We start from the raw sequence: 16098 nt of genomic DNA on the forward strand, positions 1-16098 counted from the left end.
TGATGCAGCTGTACATTTTTGGTATCTGAATTACATAGTATTTATTTTAGGAAATAACTGTGGAATGTTCATTTTTCTCAGTAGCTGTGAAAATAGACCATGAAATTGCGCGAGACTTGTAGAGTGCTTTTTGATTTCCAGTCTGTTGCCTGTGCTTGCATGTAGCTTTGTGGCCACTGTATTTCTTTGGTGTACAGTAAGTGGGGTACAATAATGTGCTGTGCCATCTCATTTAATTTAGAGGGTCCTGCAGAGCAGAGGTCTGCCTTTGGGGGAGTGAGCTCCTCCAGACTTTGAAAGAAAGAAAAGAGCGCTTTCAAGTGGTGTGGATGATGGGGAAGACAGCACGGAATCAGGGTCGTGATGTCCTTGCGCCTTCCCAGTTTACACAGTCAGCTGCATCTTAGCAGAACTCGAGTTATTCACAGAAAACTGTGCAAACATAAATGGAACTTTCTTAAGTAAAATACATCTTGGGATTTCAAGTATCAAAAACACCTGTTGTTGGGAGGGTCCACATTTTTTTGATTTTGGTGGGTAAATTGGCCGTCATCATTATTATTTTTTTTGTAGACATCAAAGATGAACTGGTCAGAGACATCGAGTACATTGATCCCTGGCCCCTGGAATGTGCACTATCAGCTGGAGACAGATCAGTGCCACCATAACCTCACTGAGGGAGAAGAGCCTGTTACCTGCTCTTGCAAAGGGAATGGTGTCCGCACTGCCACTTGGTAAAATGTCAGGTGTGGCAGTGGCACCTTCCCACCTCTCTCCCTGCCTGTGAATAGGGTGCACGTTCTGATCTCAGGAGCATCTGAGAGGCAACCGCCTCTGCCACCTTGTGGTGTTCTTTGCCTGTAATGGCTCATCCTCCATCTTCATATTTCAAGGTTTTATTGGCCAATTTTTACTTTCTTATTTTTATTATTATTTATTTATTTCCTTTTTGACACAGGGTCTTGCTATGCAATTCAGGCTGGCCTTGAGCTCACTTTGTAGCCCAGGCTGGTCTCGAACTTGCAGCATGGATAAACTCGAAGTGTGGATCCTCAGTCTCTCGAGTGCTGGGATTACAGGTATGCACCACCATGCCTGCCTGGCCAATTTTTACTGATGGGGACATTGAGGTTCACACAGTAATAACCGTTTCAAGGTTCAGCATTTTTAATGGTCAATCCAGGCCCGATATTCACGTCGCTGAGGCCCAGATTTCTGTTCTTTTCCCCTTTGCTCTGTCATCCCTGGTGCTCAGAAAATATTTCTTCCAAGATCGTACTGGAACTACTAATTAAATAATTACTGCTGCTTACTTAAAAATGGAATTTAATGCTAGAGGTATTTTCACTAGTGGTGAGTTATTTCCTGGGCGACTAAAATCTTCCATTCATTTCTGGGAGGTGACTGTTTCCCCCTTATTTCTATCTTCTTGTGCAGCTGTAGTATCTGGAAGTGCCATGGTGAGCCCCAAAGCTTCCTGATTACCTTAGATACAGTGTGAGTTCAGGTTTGACCCGAGGCTCTGGAGAACGGAGTGTAGACACTGTAAAATGTTGTCACTGTGTTTTTCAGTCTTCTTTGAACATGCAGAGGCCCCTCTAGATGGAAGTTTATGGGCCTGTTTGTTACAGTGGCTATTACTGCACTTTATCCTCAGGGAGGAAAACCCCTGAAGTCCCTTGTTGAATTGAACATGAAATCTTTATGTCAGGTTTAGTGTTATAGCCAGCTGTGAAATATAACTTAACTCTGGAATTTGTAAAACTTGTCATGGTAATAATTAAAAAGAACCCTGCAGTGTAGCACTTACAGCTCGTTGTTTCCATCTGATACTGGGCAAATTTTCTAAGTATTTTTGTGCACTTATGTGTAATTTCCTTTATTTCTTTTGGCAGTGTGGGAATTTAAACTAGGGCCTCCCACCTTTTAGCCAAGCACTCGGTCTGAGCTACACTATCTGCCCTTTCTTTGTCCACCTTTAGGGGTCAGTGTAATTATGAAGCCACAGTTCGGGGTTTTCCTGATCATGTTAGGATTTAACCCTTGGTACCCAAGAGATGCTGACTGCAACTTTAGGCCAGGATGTTGTCACCCATTGTAAAATAGGAGGTTAAAGAAGGAGAGAAGGGCGATGGGGAGATGGCACTTTCTCCTGAGATAGGCAGCCAGGCGCAAAGCTCCTGCTGTCAGCTGAAGGTAAGAGGAAGGCACCGCCCCTTCCCGACCCCTTCTGGAAAGCTCAGCTGCTCTGAGTAGGGTTTAACTGTTGCTGTGAGGACAGATTAGGAAGGTGCAGGAGAGGCAGGGTAGTGCTGGCAGTGAAAGGTGAGAGTGCTGGCCCCTGAACAGAAACAGGTGAATATTCAGAATCAAGGTGAATTAAATCAGAAAGTAAAAATGCGGAGAGGTGGAGAGGTGCTCACATACTACAGTGTAGTTGTGACAGAGATGCAGTTGTCACAGGGATGGTGCATGGTAGGTATGGGAGGGACAGACGGGGGTACAAGACAGCGTTAGTCATCGTAAAGAAACTGTTTTGTGTTTAATGATGGGAGCCTGTGAATGACTTCAGAGGCTTTGTTTTTGCAGCTGGGCAGGTGGAGCCAAAGTGAGGGTGATGCTTGGCTGCCGAAGTTAGGAAGAAACACTATCTCCTGGGTTGTTCTTTGACAGATGGCATCAGTTTGATGCATGCATGTCTAGACATTAAGAGACACACAGTTCTTGTCCCCAGAAGACTTCTGATTCAGCTGGGAAGTAGGCCTAGAAGGGGAACCATCGTAGAGATTTGAGTAAGTTTTCTACTCTTCCAGCCCATCTCTTAATTTTTTAGGTGGTTAAAGCATTTCCTACTTTGCTGGTCTAGACTTATGGTGAATTAAATGAGACGATTCATTGAAAGCCTTTTTGTAAATGGCACCATGGATACAGATGTAAGTTGTTATTAATAATTTGCCATTTGCAGTGGGAGCCTACTGAATAGCAGCTTTGTTTTAATTAATTCATCATATGTAAATGAGGTGGTACTGTTGTAATCAAAGGTGCTTCATGAAAGTCATGATTAAAAGTAGAGGAGTTGAGTCCGAGACTGTTTTTAAGTCAGGTTAGTATATGCTCAGATTTCCCTTGAAAACTAATAAATACACATTTATTAATGGAAATTAATGTTTAATGTGTATCTGGATGGAGTGTTGCACAGTTTTTGATCAATAGAGAAGTATTTGAAGAGTGTTACTGAACTATGTAAAGGTAAGAGTCCATTTAATAACAAATTTACCTGATGCGTCTCATTCTCTGTTCTAAAACAGGCTATTGTTGGCATCTCTTTGAAGCAAAGATGAATTCCAGGTATAGAATTCGGTAATTAAAGGAGAGAAAAACATAAAGTAGTTCAGGCAAGGGAATCTTTTCATATGGTTGGATCTGTTTCCAGGTTTCAAACTGTGACCTTCAAGGGCCTCTCTGGTGGCCGCGGTTTGTCGTCTTTACAGGACGAAGAGCAACAAGAAAAATGCCTGAAGCTGAGCCAAGGACACAGCGTCCCACTTTCTAAATAGAAGTTAAAAAATCCTAGAATTCTGGGATTTCTTAACCATTAAGGGTGTTGTGTCTGTCTTGTTGACCCGATTCTGGACAGAAGCTCAGCTCCGGGCCGGGGGCCTGCTTTTCCCTTCCTCCGCGCTTGGGTCTTGTTGGTTCGCGTCGGTCACTGAGCCCTGCCCGCTGCTTTCTTTTCCCTGTTCTCATCAGCTCGGTGTGTGATGACTGCAGATTTTCCATGGGGCCGCTAACAGCCCTCTTACATATGTTTGCCAGTCTTTCCTTAAGCTGGAACCCTTATTCTATCATGAGCAAGTTATTTTATCTTTTTATGCTCATTTCAAAGAAATTCATTAACTGTTTCATTGAAGTAATTGCTTTTTTGACTCGAACATTCATGATTTTTGCTCATGTGGCATTTAAAAGTAACAGTCACTGAGTCATCCAAGGTCACTAAATGCAGGGCTTATCTAGCTTTCTTTGATTGAAGGTCAGGGAGACACATTATGATTTTTGTTTCAGCCTAAGCACCTGAGAAAGTTCACTTATGTGACCAATGTTTTCTGAGTTGTCTGTGTGCTGGGTGTTGGGGATTTTTAAAAAGAAGACCGGACTACAAATTGGGAGCTCCTTCTGACTTTGCACTGTCCAGGCCCGTGGAAGGGGATAGGGGTGCCGAGGGAGGTCCTCCCTAAGTGGGGTGCTTGTCCCAGGCTCCTTCGGGGCCTGGTGGCTGCAGTCTTGGGACTCTGTGTTCTGTGGAAATGGATGGGTGTACACACAGCGTCGGAGGCAAGCCCTGCTGCCTGCTGTTGACAGCACATTTATCTTTATGTGAATTCTGTGTATTGTGTGCATCTCAGACAGAGCCCAGTCCCGGTGTTAATGTTCTACATGTAAATCTTAGCCCCTTGTGCTGCAGCTGGAGCTGGTCTCCTCCAGGGGCTCTGCATGCGTCTTTCCCATGCCCAGAACTTTCCAGCCTGTGCTATAGTACCTTCCTGTGTGTAGCTGCATGGTTATGTTCTAATGCATAGAAGGAAGCTAATGTCAAAGGACAAAATTACAGCAAATTTAAAGATCGTTCATTTTTATTTGTGCTCAGAATCACAGTACTGTCGAAGGTCAGTAAGTGTCTGAATGAATCGGTGTCCAGAGCTTTTCAGTGCTATTAGATTCTCTGGCCAGGGACCATTGGTCCACAGGTATGGGCCGGTCCTGAATCTCTGCAAAGTCATATTAAATAAGGAGTTGGTCATTTTATTAGTCGATTATTGTTTATTAAATAGAAGAGAAAGTATTTGTATTTAGGTCTGTGGTGGATAAGTTTTGAATGTACAAGGAACTCAAAACTGGGAAAGCTCATGTGATTTTATTAATGAAACTAAGTGACACGTGGATGGAAGGTGCATGTCAGTTTCCAGTGGCCTTGCACAAGGTAGGCAGGCCCTCTGCAGCCAAAGTACAGCCCGGCCTTTCTCAGGGTAGTTAGTTAGTTAGTTAGTTAATTATTTCTGAGGCAGGGCCTCACCAGGTTGCTTAGTTTAGGCTTAAATTTGTGGTCCTCCTGCCTTAGCCTCTGCAGTAGCTAAGATTATAAGTACATGCCGCCATACCTGGCTGTTGTTTTTATTTTAACTTACAGAATATCTCTTCCTTTTCTTGTTAGTTACTTGTATTTGGTTCCTACCAGTCAACTAACGGCTCGTAGGGGCAAGGACCTTGCCTCATGACCTGAGGCTGCTGTGGCCTTATGTCTATAATAGAAGTTTGTTTATACATTGAATCAAGAGATGGGGCCGCTTCTGTATCACTGTGGGCTGTTGTGTCAAAGATGCAGGACTGTTAATGAAGTGGGGAGCTGAGTTCTGATATCACCTGAGACAGAGGAAGAAGCAGATTCCTGCTGTTGGTGCTCGGCATATGTTTCTTCTAAGATTTGAGGTCTCTGGAGCTCACAGTGGCGTGTGGTCAGCAGAGGGTGACAGTCTTGTAATAGAGCTGGGTGTGTGAATGGGTAGGGGGCATCGGTGACCCCCCTAGTGGAAGGAGTAAAGAGACTGCAGTGCTGGAGCCTCACTGGGGAGGGCACAGCCCACCGGAAGGGGAACCAACCTGTGAGTGTATGGATGGCAGATTCTCACTGTAAAAACTGGAATGTAGGGGCTTAAGAGAGAAGGCAGGGACCAAAATAGTAGCCAAATCCAAATCCAATCAGATTAGGAGAATATTGGCAGATTAGCAGTGAGTCATTTAGCCACAACCTGCTCTCGGGTTAAATGTTTTTCTGTCACAGAATTCTTTATTTCATATTGACTTTAAATGCCATAGATAAATAAGATTAACAGGCTTAATGTTAGGGAAAACTTTATGGCTGACTTTATCAAATGCCCTATAGAACAAAATTAGATCCCTCATGAGATAAATATTCAGTCATCTTTCACGTCAGTGCACTATTAAATGTAAGCTGAGTGTAATTTGTACTGCTTATGAGGTGAATGATCTGTACTTGAAGTTATACAAACTTGTGTTGATTATCATGAAAACCGTCTGGTCTTCCCACCTTATTTTTAGGAACAGACTATAAAAAAATTAACCAGGTTTTTTTTATAAATCCTGTTTTGACTTTGGTCTGTGATTATTCCCAAGATTGTGACTCTCTGTGATTTCATTATGTAGTATTTCTTTACTTTTTTCACTGAATGGTGTAAAGCGTTTTTATTTAGATTTATTTATTTATTTATTTTTAGCAGTTTTTCTGAAACCTGGAAGTAGCACAAGATCCTTTTGATGCTGCTGTATTAAAACATCATTCAGGAACCAAATGGGCAAGAATGTGAACTTCTTTGAGGGGATTTTAATGGTCATTCAGCTTGTCCCTCCCTTCATTGGTGTGTTCATTGTCCTTGTCAGTAACATGCTTCTGAGATATTGCTGTAAGACCTTACACCCAATTAACTCAAGCCAAAGCCTTCAGAACAGTACTGTCCAACGTAGTAGCCACTAGGTACTTGTTGCCATTTACATGAACACTCGTTAAAATGAAATCAAATTAAAAATTTAGTTCCTTGGTGATACTGTCTGCATTTCCACCGTAGCTGCTTGTGGCAAGAAACTTCTGTGTTGAGCGGTGGGGCTTTGTGGGCATTTGCTTCACTGAAGGACGTTCAGTTGAGCTGTCTGCTCAGGATATTCCTTACTCCATGCCTGGAAGACATCTCAGCATCCCCTTCCACTTCTCAGCCAAGATCTGTATCTCTCAGATTTGTTTCCTTTCAGAATATCCCTTGTCTTAATTTGGATCTTCCGACTTAGAGCTCACGTGCAGTTTATGCTTCTGTGCAGCCTTCCCCGCTGCGTCCTCCCCCCAGTGGAGGCCCCTTCTCTGTGCTCTGCTTGCAGCGTGTGCACACCTGTTTCGTCCTGCTCTAGGGAATGCTACCTGCTTTTTAACATGTGCCCTTTCTTTCAGAGGGCTAAGAGGTGCTTGCTGGTAGAGGTGGGGCGTCTGTCATTTCAGAGTAGGTACATAAATGCTGCTTGACACATAATGAAAATGTACTTACTGAGAAGGTAGAGCCACAGGTGAATAATGATGGCTTTAGTAAGTTGCATTTTAAGGGCCAGAAGGAAACCTGGAACCGAAAGGTGGGCATTCCTGCCGTGTTCCCACACAAGCCCAAAGGTGGCCACAAGGGGGTGCTGTCATCACTACTCAGTTCAGCATGCACGGGAGCAGAGTTAAAATGATGGGACTCCACCTAAGAAATGTGCAGCCCTGGGCGGGCAGTAGAGCACCTCTGAATAGATGTGCTGTGTTTTACACTCACCAGCCTTGAGTGTAATGTGAAAGGACTCGAAGGTGTTCTTTCCACTCTGACATAAGGCTAGTTAATTCTTTGACACCTTCATGGTTCTTGACCTAACGTTAGAAACACTAGCTCAGTAGGAAATAAAATTGGGTGTGCATATGTCCAAGAGGAAACAGCCTGAAGTCTTAAGAGAAGACATTCCATAGTCAGACAGATTCATTCTTCATGCTGCTTTTTCCTAGTAATGTGATCCTGCACCAGACATCTGCTTCTTAAATTCTTTATTTTTGGTGGAGATATTATCTGCCTCTGAAGAGTAAATAAACTGTGTGTCAGTTTATTTACCACAGATGGTAGCCCTGTGGTTGGTATTCACCAAAATGGTGGCCAAAAAATTAGTAACAACAAAAGCAGTGTTTCTGTAGCCTTTCACATGGATGGGAAAATTCCTTCACCTAACTGACTGGCCAGAAAACACCGAGAATGTTGAAAACATTCCTTGTCCCTTGGCACAGTTACAACCATAGTTAGCTGGGAGTAACCATCTCTAAGGAGAATCATCAACTCAAGCAGTCGGATTCAGTAATCTAAAACCAAGAGGTAATTTAAATAAGGTCACTTTATGCTAATTACTTAGTGTGCTGTATGGCTGCTGCTCAGGAAGAGAAAGAAGGCTGTGTGTGCCTTCTGATTTTGAGTAAGCAAATAGGACAGGTATAAAACAGAGTAGCGCTGACCGATGCTGTGTCCCCCCATATTCTCACAAGAGTGCCAGCAGTCTTCCTGGCATTCCCAGAACCTCCTGCCCCATGTAAGTTAGGATGTTTGGGGAAGTTCTTTCTGGTAAACTCAGTTGCTTTTCTTCCATTTGGAAATCGCCTTCCCCAAGCCTTATTTGTCTTATTCTTGAATTCCCTGCGTCTGTTTGGCATACTTCAACCTACTTTTGGTCTACTTTGTTCTTGCATCTACCTGTTTGTATTAAAATTACAAGTATCTGTCACCCAAATAGGAAGTCATTTTCTTAATCAGTTTTGTGTATTTAATGTTTGAGGAAGGGCTGCTCACACAACATGCTTGGTAAAGTTCTGCTGCATGAATGAGCACCTGTTCAGTATATTTTTCTTGTATGTAATCTTCTGTAATAAATCATAACTGTAAGAAACTATTTTTCATTACCTCTGAGTTCTAACAGAGTTCTTGGCACATTGGCAAACACTGTTGGATTGCTCTGTAGCCTGGCTGCTAATATCCAGTATCCTGGAAGCACTTTATAAGATGCTTATAGGTCTCTTCAGCAGGTGTAAAATCTTTATTAAATAAAGTTTTCTCCATGTGCCATTAAAATATTTATAACATGATCACCAATATTTTTATTAAATTTAAATATTATTAGAAAAATTAATACAAATGCCCTCATCTGGTATAATTCTTATATAAATGATAATATTTTAATTCATTCTGTAAATAGTAACAAAGCTTGAAATGCATATGTTGTTGAATGTATGAACTGAGCAGTTCAATTGAATATACTTGTAATATACTTGACTGGTTTTCTACCCTTCGGCAATTACTAACTATGAGTTATTAAAGTTAATTTCTGAGTTTATTTCAGGAAAGGGAGTTGGAATTACACAGGAATTCACATACCATATTAGCTGCTTGCTTAAACTCATTAAAAAAACAACCAGTTCTGGGATTAGAGCTCCCTTGGTGAAATTGTTGAAATGTGAAATTTGAATTTAAAACTTTCTTGAAGACTGGATACCATTTTGCCTACTGGTATTTAATTTTGTTTTTATTTTTTCTTTTTAGTTTTAATTTTGATTGCTGTTACTACTGATACTAAGCTACAGCGGCGATGCTGCCTGAGGGAAACCTCTGCAACTGATAAGACAGCGCCTAGACGGTAAGATTGTGTGCCTTTCACCCTGAAAGTCATTTAATTCCTGAGACGTTATAGTATAGAAATTGAGCTGAAATAGTATAGCATATCAGGTGGTACTTTAGAGCTTTTGATCTTAACAGTTCAGGACTTTGAGACAAAAATTGTGAGTTGGTGTATTCATTTCATATTAAGTTTTTGGTGTCTGAAGAGTACGTATGGCCATCTAATTTGACTTACTAACTGCAGTCTCCACCTGGGTGGGTGGCGCATGCCTGTAATACCAATACTCAGGGGGTTGAGACAGGAGGGTCACAGTGAGTTGGAGGCCATCCTGGGCTATATAGCAAGATCCTGTCTCAAACTAAACCAGACCAAACCAGATCAAACCAAAACGGAAAATAAATAAATAAGTAAACCCAGAAAACCCCTCCAGAATCTTGCTAGTAATGAATGTTTTAAGCAGTCAAGACTTTAAAAACTTTAAAGCTTGTCAGCTTTATTGTAATTTACTCTGAACTGAGTTGGTGATAATTCCAGCTGTGGCTAAAATGAGTTTGTTGAATTATTGATGGTTTTAGTGATCTATATTGCTCTGTCTTTGAGGGGATAATTGAAAAGCAATGAGACCATCGGACTAGTACGGCAAGTCATTCCTTTGAGCATCACTTTTCTTCATGTGCCAAATGGTATCATTTGTCTCGCTTGTTTCTTAGAGCTCCAAACAAACGAGGTGATGCATGTGGAATCTTCCTCTTTTTTCTTTCTGAAGAGTAGGGAGAGAATAACAAGACTTTGGACTTTTGAGCTGGTTGGGAGAAAAAACACAAGGTAGTATCCAGAGTACTGTTCCCGAAGCCAAAAGACTTCTACCGCAGTCCTGTCTCCCTTTGACCTTGGGCATGTATCATTGTACTGACCGACCACAGGAAAATTGAGTTTGATTTCCACGCTTTCTGTTATGTGTCTATATTCTTTGACCACAATGGAAGTAAATTGAAAATCAGTATCAACTATCTGGAAAATCCCCAAATATTTAAAAATCAATGATCATATGCTGCAAACCCGTGCGTCAAAGAATAAATCTTAAAAGAAATCAGGAACTGTTTTCAATTCAATAAAATTTAAAACAAAACATCAAAGTCTTTGGGAAACACTTAAAGCACTACTTAAGGGGAAATTTATGGTATTAAATTCTGCTTATGTTTGAAAACAAAATTTTTGAAACAGCAGCCCCAAACTTGCTCCTGAAGAATTTAGAAACTGACCTGGCTGGTGGCATAGTTTTACCATGATTTACCATGGCTGATTTACCATGGCCAAGGCCCTAGGTTCAATCCCAGGTCCTGGAGGAAAAAATCAGAAACTCAAGAGCAAAGTCAATCCAGGATGAGAAGAAGGAAATAATAAAGAACAGAATTGATTACATAGAAAATGACCAAAAAAAGGTAGAAAAAAAACTTTTTTGGGAAGAGATAACATGTGATAAACTTGTTGCCACATTAACTAGAAATAAAGAACAGCAAACATTCTTATTACCAGGAAAGAGAGTGGGTCTGTCACTACAGATCCTGCAGATTAAAAGCACAACAGGGCACTAATGAGTCACTTAGTGTTCATGCACTCCTGACATTGAGAAGTGGACAGAATCTGTTAAAACACAAGCCGCCCAGCTGCACTCCAGAAGTAGATGACCTGAGTAAGGCCGTATTAAGATGTTGCATTGGTAGTTAAAGAAGTCACTGAGTGTATGTGACCCGACAGGGGAATTCTACCCACCTTGACTAGCGTTTTCTTCAGCAAACAGAAGGGAGGGAATGTGAGCTTGTTTTAGGAGGCCGGAATTATCCTGATCTCCCCCAGAATTGTTTACATGAATTATTAGTAAGTTAAAAACAGTTGATTTTATTGGGCATCTTCCCACAGGCTGGATGAGTCACATCCAGTCCTTCTGCCTAGGCAGAGGTGTTTAAGTTCTGCGAATCTCAGAGACAAAGATCGTTACTACCTTGTCATGTTCCCGTCACTGATCAGGTAGCAAGAACAGGAACGTGGAGGCAGCTGCCCCGGGCTTCTTGCTGATGGCCAGACTGCCAATAATGAAGGTAACAGGCCGGCTCAGTTAATTACACAGACTCCCAGGTACTAACAGAAGCAGCCTTAATGCTTCCTTCCGCTTCCACTCTTGGCCCGTTCCACAGTCTGTGGGGTCTGGTCTCCCTCTGGGCTCTGTTTCCTGCCGTGGGGACTTGGCAAGGGTCAGTGAAATGGAACCATCCTACGGATGGGACTTGAATACTAATAGCTATTTGGTGGCAGATTTCTCTGCTTACAGTCTAGAGTGAATTCGGTGCATGTTCAGTAATATAGCACAGGCAGTATGAGAGCATTTGGGTAGTGTAATTAACAACCTGAACCATTACTCGGATCAAGAAATCATATCCCAGGTGGCCTTGCTAGCTGAGAGTTGAGGGGAACAGTGAGAACTCTGCAGCATGCTGGGATTGAGTTTTTAGGACAACACCCAGGCCTGTTGTGTGGTCAGAAGGCAACTCTGCAAGTTAATGCCGTAAACAAGGCTAAGAGGGGGAGGTGACACCTGCGGCTGACCATCCTGTGCAGCAGTGAGCCTGGCTGCAGGAACACAGGTTGTCAATTCAGTTCACCATCGTCAGTAGACTAGTGACAGAAGAGCACTTCCTACACCCTGAATAGGGTAAATACAACTAGGAATGGACTAAGTTCAGTCTGAAGAGAGAGTTTCTAAAGAGGCCTCCACATCTATGGCCAGTTGATTTTTATATGTGACCTTGTTTGGCATTGGGATCTTTGTCCCACTAATCATTGATGTTAACCTCTGTAGCTCTTAGCAGCTCACAGCGCTCCCGTCAAAGCTGCCACTGTGGCAGAGGCAGGATTTAACTCCCCTCGAGGGACTGGAATCATCCCTTGGAATCTGGATTCCACCATTGCTCTGCAGGCTTATCCCAGGTTCTTAGGACATCTCGTTTCTTAAAGGGAAGATCTTCATCATTCCTGTAAAGGTCAAAGAAGTCTCCTCGTGATTCACTACCCTTCTAGGTTGGAAACTGGTTCTATCAGTGTTACGGTATCCAAATAGTGTATTTTGTAGAATGTGAGTACAGGTAGTGAATCAAACTCTTAAACTCCTGCTTGATAGCTGCATGGGCTCACTGTGTGTGGAGGCTGACGGGCTCTGCCCTGGTGGAGGTGTGCCACTATGTCGGTGATGGAGTGGAGAAGTATGAGGTCTTCTCCCACTGAGCACAAGGCTGGTGCTTGTGTTCCATACCACGACCACCCCTTGCCACTGACCCTTCTCCAGTGCCACTGCCTCTTGCTCTAATGGTCCCTCCAAGTGCCAGGTATTCTGCTACTCTGAGTTGCGGTTGTCTTCTGTGCCACTTCCATTCCTGTGAGCTTGGCTGTTTCCACAGTGACTGCCCTCCAGCCCTAGTGCCTGCCACCGGTGGACTGGCTATGGTCTTAGCCTCATAGCAGTCATATTCTGGGCCACGCAGAGCCATTGCTTGCTCAGATGCAGTCTGATGGTGAGGGTGTCCCATAGGTGCACTCCTTTACGTTTGCGGGTGGCTCAGCCTTCAGGTGTGCCAGCCCCAGATAATCGCTCGGTGACTGCAGCTTACCTGGCTTGAGCTCGCATTTGGGCTGTACCCACATCGTCCTGTCACCACCTGGATCTGAGACACAGCTTTCGTTTTTCTGTCCTTTGCACCATCAGTTTGGACAGATTTGGAACTTCCTGTCTCTACTTATGTATATCAGCACACACACAATGCACCACTTGTATAGATCCCTGTTAAAGTCCTGCAGTTTCATCTGCTAAATTTCACACAGAAGCCTAAATGGTGCTTTTAATCATCCCAGTGATGGTACCCAGATGGCAGAGAAAGAGAGTTCCTGGCTCCATGTTGGAGCAACATATCGCATGTGAGAGCCTGCTGGCTCAACCAGAACTCGGTGGTTGCTGCCAGCAGGATGTACGAGGACAGCCTCCACCGTGACTGAGGGAGAGGGCCTGGCTCAACCGGGTGCCCTCAGCCGCTGACCCACCCATGGGGTGAGCTAGCCGGGAGGACTGCAGCTCACCTGCAGGACGGGTCTAAGTCTGATGCTTGGCCCACAGCAAGCCTCAGGCCAGGGAGGTTCAAAGCCGAGGTGCTGCGGCAAGGAGGACAGCTTCATCCCAGTACAGAGACTTGTGTTCGAAGCCTGTCATTTGGAAGCTGCCTGCGACTGTGAATTTTTTTTTGGCGATTGCTAGGTTTTTCCAGACTAATAGGTCTTCCGCCACAATAGGTGGCGTCCTGTGAGTGATACCTGACTCTCACTGCCTAGGCACAGGTGTCTTTTAGTTCTGCAAATCTCGAAAAGAAAGATCATAGTTTTTTCAGGCTGTTCTTGTCATCAATCTGTTATGTTGGCACAGTGGACAACAGGTGGGTGAGGGTCGCTGCTCTGAGACTGCTGCCAACTGCCAAACCCCATGTAATGACGGAAAGCATTCTAGTGCTCAGCTTCACTGATGTGAAATGAATAACCCATTTAACCAGGTGCCGCTAAGGTCAGTGTGGCGTGGGTTCAGTACCTGAAAATCAGGGCAATCGGCAGCGCTGAAAAAAGAATTGTTTCTTTTTTTCTTTTAAGGAGAAGATAAAACAATTTCATAATGAGTAATAGGAGAGTAAAAATGATACATGGCATATTGTTGTCTGCAGAGTGGTTACTCAGACTGTAAGAGAGAGGCATGAAGCGCTGTCCAAGCAGTGTTGGCACAAACCTTCCTTTTCAGTGAACTAAGAAACTAGCTGTGTAGCTATCTGAACTCTCGTGTGTGTGTGTGTGTGTGTGTGTGTGTGTGTGTGTGTGTGTATACATGTTTTTGCTTTTCCTTTCCTTCCTTGTCTCCATCCCCCATCACAGTTCCTCTTTTGAACTGCTTCTTCCCAATTCACAATCCCTATTGTCCATTTTGGATCTTATTTATTCCTCCAGCTTTTCACACTAGTGAGACACACACTAGTGTGTTTAGTGTGATGTTTATATGTGTGGGTCTGGTTTATTTCACTTATGGATATTGTCTCAAGTTGTATCCATTTACTTGTAGTCTTGAGTTTATCCTTCTTTATGGCAAAGTAGTACTCCATTATATTAAAAATCCTTTTATTCATTCCTCAGTTGATTATTTGGGATATTTCTAAATTTAGCTGATACAAATTGTGCTTCTATAAACATAGGTGCGCCTATATCACTGTGGTGTGATGTTTTTAATTCTTCTGGGAAGATACTCAGAAGAGGAATAGTTGTGTTGAAGGGGGATACCTGTGTCAAATGGGACCCTCTAATCCTAGTTTTTTGAAGAATCTACACCGATTCCCACCTTCAGTGGAGAAGGGCTCCTTTTTCCCACAGCCTCTCTACCATTTGTTATTGGTTGATTTCTTGACAATGACCATTGTTTCTGGAGTGAGATGGAATCTCAGTGTTGTTTTAATTTGCATCTGTGAGATGCTGAGCATTTTTTCGTGTTTATTTCCCATTTGTATTTCTTGATCTAACAAGTGTGTATTCAGCTCACATTCCCATTTCTGGGCTGGGTCTTTGCATTTAGGGCTCTGATTTTTTTTCAGTTCTTCAAATGTTTTAGATAAAGTCCTTTGTCTCAGGGACACTGGCTATAATTTTTTCCCACTATGAGGTTGCCTTTTCACTCTGTTGGTAATTTCTTTTGCTGTATAAGAACTTTAATAAAGTGAGATCCCATTTATTGATTCTTTGTGGTATTTCCCATGCAGACTGGGTTTGGTTCGTGAAATCTCTGCCTATACCCTATGTCTTCAAGCTTTCTACTTAATTTCCCTTGCAGTAGATTGAGTGTTTGTTTTAATATTTAGGTCATTCATACATTTTAACTGTAGTTTAGTGAGTACATGGTGATATATATGGGTCTAGTTTTAGTTTGGCATATGAAAAGCCAGTTTTTCTAGCACTACTTGTTAAAGAGGCTGTCTTTCTTTCAGTGAACATGTTTGGCCCCTTCTTCAAAGATAAGGTGACTGAGTGTGTTTGGAGTTGTGTTTACATCTTTTAATTTGTTCTACTGATCATCGGGTCTGATTTTTTTCACCAGTACCATGCTGATTTCATCACTGTAGCTTTGTAGTATAATTTCAAGGATTATGATCCCCCCCGCCATTTTGCCTTTGTTGCCCAGAATTGCTTTTACTATTCGTGGCCTTTTCTGGTTCCAAGTGAATTTTAGGAATGTTTTCTGTAGTTCTGTGAGGTACGCAGAATGTCTTCTGATTGGGATTGCATTAAATTTGTTACGACAGTTTGTGAGTGTGAGCATTTTCACTGTGTTCTTCCTTTCCCTGAGCAAAAGATGTTTTTCCATTTTATGATACTCTCTTCCATCTCCTTTTTCAAAGTACTGCAATTTTCAGTATGTAAATCCTTTACTTCCTTTGTTAGATTTATTCTCAAGTATTTCATTTTTAAATGTACAACTCTTAGTGGAGTTTTTGGGGTCTTCTATGTAGAAAATCATGTCACTTGCAAATAATGATAATTCAACTTCTTCCTTTCCTGTTCTTACTTCTTTTTTTTTTTTTTTTTTTTTTGGCTTTTTCCTTTTTATAGGTACCAGGGATCGAACTCACGACTGCCTGCTTGTAAGGCAGGCGCTTATGACGCTGAGCTAAATCCCTAGCCCCTGTTCTTACTTCTTTCTTTCTCTTGTTTAATTGCTCTGACTAGTGTTTCCAGAATTGCGTTGAATAGGAGTGTTGATAGTGAACATCTTTGTCTTTTTTGTGA

The 16098-nt window shown here is 42.5% G+C and overlaps 1 protein-coding gene across 4 annotated transcripts in view; it reads left to right on the top strand.

Annotated features, from left to right (window-relative positions):
* Positions 1 to 16098, top strand: part of Wasf3 (WASP family member 3) — a 124203-nt gene that overhangs the window by 37011 nt on the left and 71094 nt on the right. For 3 of the 4 annotated variants that reach the window (XM_063232543.1, XM_063232544.1, XM_063232542.1), the window contains exon 2: positions 9168 to 9261. The exons of the other annotated variant lie outside the window; for it this stretch is intronic. The gene's annotated coding sequence lies outside the window, so the exon portion shown is untranslated. The remainder of the gene's footprint in view (positions 1 to 9167; positions 9262 to 16098) is intronic. 4 annotated transcript variants of the gene reach the window in all.

Source organism: Cavia porcellus, unplaced genomic scaffold, assembly GCF_034190915.1.
Source record: "Cavia porcellus strain 051 isolate PalLab524CR breed Dunkin Hartley unplaced genomic scaffold, mCavPor4.1 scaffold_21, whole genome shotgun sequence".
In the NCBI taxonomy this organism is placed as follows: Eukaryota; Metazoa; Chordata; class Mammalia; order Rodentia; family Caviidae; genus Cavia; species Cavia porcellus.